This window comes from Pinus tabuliformis, chromosome 8, assembly GCF_031772625.1.
Source record: "Pinus tabuliformis cultivar Carrire ecotype Pingquan chromosome 8, CPIR1, whole genome shotgun sequence".
NCBI classification, from domain to species: domain Eukaryota; kingdom Viridiplantae; phylum Streptophyta; class Pinopsida; order Pinales; family Pinaceae; genus Pinus; species Pinus tabuliformis.
Genome location: NC_142294.1, coordinates 1,629,664,062 through 1,629,668,357, shown reverse-complemented (window position 1 = coordinate 1,629,668,357; position 4,296 = coordinate 1,629,664,062). Strand labels below are relative to the sequence as shown.

The 4,296-nt window shown below is 30.7% G+C and overlaps 1 pseudogene; it reads right to left on the bottom strand.

Annotated features, from left to right (window-relative positions):
* Positions 1-3,018: 3,018 nt before the first annotated feature.
* Positions 3,019-3,964, bottom strand: LOC149242331 (calcium-binding protein KIC pseudogene; annotated as a pseudogene).
* Positions 3,965-4,296: the final 332 nt, after the last annotated feature.

Sequence of the window (4,296 nt, the reverse complement as noted above, 5' to 3'; positions counted from 1 at the left end):
ACCATTGGAGACATTATTTTTATATTCTAAGCATTGTAAATCCATGAAATCACAGATTTGAGCACTTAATGAAAGAGGCCCAACATTGGAAGCTGGACCAGGAGATGTAGCCCAGGAGGGGTGAACTCCTTTATCATTTTGTTGTCTTGTGTTGTTGTGTATGGTATATTTGTCTATGTTTTTATGCTACAAACTGAGTTTTAAAACATTAATTTATGTACTTTTTCAAATTGATCCATTGCCTAAAAGACCTAAAAATTTACTCGCAAATTTTATATAAACCTTCAAGTTTGTAATACAGATCGTCGACACTTTATAAGAGGGACATCAAAGACTTTCTCATCAAATGGAAGAACTTGCTAGTAGAGGATGCCACATGGGAAGACAAACATATATTGTAGCATCCAAAGCTGAGATTGTTTGAGGACAAGCAATTTTGGAAAGGGCGGACTGTAATGTCCCCTTCCTATCTAGTGGAATCAGTGAATGTCTAGCTTATGAGTTAGCTCCCGTATGCTAATGGGTTAGGGTTAGGGAACCTTAGAGGTAATTAATCCAATAGTTTGGTAGTGTTTTATGGTTAGTTGAGATCTCACTTGGGATTGTGAGCAAGATGCCTTTTTCTAGAATGATTTCGAGATAGTTTTCCAATACTTACTATTTTTAGTAAGTTAATTTCGAGCACCGACTATGCCACTGGGCATGGTTACTATTTTTAGTATTTTCGATGGGTTCAATTTTGACGACTATCTCATCATTTTATATATTTCAATGATTTTAAATAAAATAATGACATTTCATTAATTAATAAAGTTATATCAAATATTTCACTTTATTGTTATTTTAATATTTTTAATGAAGGGACTATAAGGGCAATTATATAGCGAAAAATATTTAAAAAATGAGGCCTTTAATTGGGAGATTAAAAGTGATTTTATGTAGTCCCACATGGTTTCATGAAGAGGGTTGAATTCCTTGGGAGAGTTATAAAAACAAGTTTGTGGAGTTCATTTCATATGTTGGTTTTTATATTTGATGTTGTCATTTTTTGGAGGAGATTATTTTTTTAAACCCATTGCAGTATCTAGGTATTGTTCATTTTAATCATACATTGTAATTTGGGGTATTGGGTATTGTTCGTTTTGACCATACATTGTAATTTTGGGTATTGTTCATTTTGACCATACATTGTAATCTTGGGTATTGTTCATTTTGATCATTGTATGTGGGAGATGTGTAGGCATTAGATAGAAAATTAATAATTAATAATTAAAATAAAATTGGGATAACTCATGGTTTTGCCCATGTTATTCTTCTTTTATGGTATTCTTCTCTTATGGTCAAATTACATAAAAAAATGTAAATTTAAACAATAATGATAATTTAATTAAAATAAAATTGTGATAAAATAGTAAATATATCGATGGAGATTTTTGGGCTCCAGGTTTTCACAAACTCATAGTATTTTTCTCTAATGTAGCCTATTTAAAGGTATTATTCACTAATGTGAGACATTCATATGAGACATTTATTGCAATAAAAGTTTTTAGCTAAATCAAAGTAAATCGTAATTTCCACCACAAATATCATAATCCTAATCAATTTTCATATATGATTTGGAAAATAAAACCACCTAGACTTCTAAGTAAAACTTGGAAAAAACAATCTTTCTCACCATGTTTCAATAGCCTTCAAATATTAGATTTCTCTAAGTCGTTTTGTATGTTATGCATTTTATTTTATATGTTTGAAATTTCCTCTCGTGTATGAAGAGAAACGTGAACATGAACAAAATAAAATACAATGCATGCAATCCTATATTTTGTTTATATTTTTTTTTTTTTCCACTTTAAAATTTATTGGAGTTGCTTAGTTTACATTGTGTCAATGGTTGGTTTTAACTTCTACATGAAAATTCAGTGAAATATGTCTCTCAAATATTCATAACAACTTAGTTTAGATACAATTATTATTAAGTTTTATTTAAGAAATTAAATAATAACATTAAAAATAAAATTAAAACAAAGATAATAAATATCCTCTAATCCTGCAAAAACATAAATATATATTTTTATTAAATTTTATGATATAATAAAACGTATTATATATTCTTATTAGATTTTATGATATAATAAAACTTATTAAATTTTACGGTGTAATAACAAAGCTTTAACAACATAGAATACATTAAAAATCATTTAACAAAACATTTATTTTATATATATACATATATAAATAATTAAAATATATATTTTCAATTTTATAAATTCATATAAAATTTCATTATTATTTAAAAAATAATTTAATAAATCAATCATTAATATAAAATTTCATTATTATTTAAAAAATAATTTAATAAATCAATCAATATTCACATTTGTTATCGAGTAATTTCCAAATGTATAATGCCTTTTAATCTCCCTTCTTTGAAATTATAACCCAATTTTGATAAAATTTATCCCTCTACGCGGGAAGCCAATGGCTAAACCAGATCTGAATATTTATCTTATTTCAATTTTTAATTAATTTATTTTTTAATTTATATAAATTTGCACACCATTTTTATAAATATATTCAATTAAACCAATAAAAATAAATTTTTAATTTATATAAATTTGTAAATTAGTCTTTGTAAATAGATTCTAAATATCAAAACTCTGGACCATAGGCTAACAATTATGTTTTTTTGCCTTGAAAGTTATGGAATTTCTACTATATTTTGAAAAAAATTGGCAAAGATTTTTGTAAATCTAAATAAAAGCTGTCAAAATTCATAATTTTAAGTGCTTTAGATGTTTTCGATGGTGCTAAATCCATTTCCATTATCAAAAACATGATTCAAACACTGGCTCTAAAATATCGCTCTAAAAGATTTTTTGAAATTTTTTACTCAGATTCCAACCACTTTTAATCGTCAAACCAATACCAATTCCTGTACTGCCTCCTTCAACTACTCCAAACTCTACCAACCAGACTTAGTAATATATTCAATTAAAAAATATCTAAATAGGCCCTATATAAACTAAATAAATTTGATGGTGTCAGTCTTTGAAATTATAACCAAATCTTGATCAAATTTATCCCTGTACGCTGGAAGCGGAAGGCTAAACCAGATCTGTTACATACGCCTCCATAAATGCCTCAATTCATTTCAACACTGACGGAATTAAAAATACATGTACTATTTGTCATTTGCGAATTCTTCCAAATCATTTTCCAGGGCGTTGTTCAGCCATTTATAGGCCTCATCCATCAACGAAGGGCTCAATCTCACCATCAGAACGCAGAATTCATGTTCATTCAGAGCCCTGTCGCCGTCCAAATCCCCCTCCTGCATCATCGCCCGCAGCTCTGAATCTGTCAGGGAATCCAACCCTAACATACCCGAATTCTTCTTCAAGCTCTCCAAGGTTATCAGTCCCAGCCGGGGATCTGCCAGAAGACGGAAACCATTACACAGCTCCGCCATGAATTCGCGCTCCCCCAATTTCTGCTTCATAATTGGCAGGAAATCCTCGAATTCTGCCATTATTTTCAAGGCCGAAACCCTAACTGAAACCTCAATTGCGTCTTTAATGCAGGCGAAGGGGCTTAAAGCTTGAACTGTGTCGTGAAATGGGAAGGGTTTGTGGTATTGATATAGCCTCCATAGTCGGCGCGCGACGAAACAGGGCACCGTGACGCGGCCATGAATTGTAGGCCGCAAGAAATAGTGAGGAAATTGCATGTGCGCTGTCCAGAGGATTCAGAGCTGTTAAGGAGCCATCACAGCCTTAAAGAAAAAGTCGGCGTCCAGGGGACTGGAGATGGATTTCCATTGAAATTACAAAGGAGGGACTTTCGATGAAGGCGGGGCTGTTTCTTGGATCCGCGTCCCGTGAGAGAGACGATCAGGAGATCGAGTCGCATGAAGGTAAAAAGGGATTTATAATGACAAAAATGATTAGCATGGAAAACGTGTTGTACAAAGAATTGGCAAGAAGTTAGGGGGAGATTAGAAAAGGATTGTTTTTGGAAATATTTGGAAATGAGTGAACATTTTATTTCTGTTTATGGAATATTTTAAAATTTGTAATGAAAATAGTATGGGTGAAATATTTGATTTTGCTCATGTTTATTAATTTTTAGAATATTTTATAATCTACATTCATCAATATGTTGTACAAAGAATTGAAAAGAAGTTAGGGGAGATTAGAACATGATTGTTTTTGGAAATATTTTGGAAATGGGTGAACATTTTATTTATGTTTATGGAAAATTTTAAAAATAAAAGAATTGAAAAGAAGTTAGGGGAGA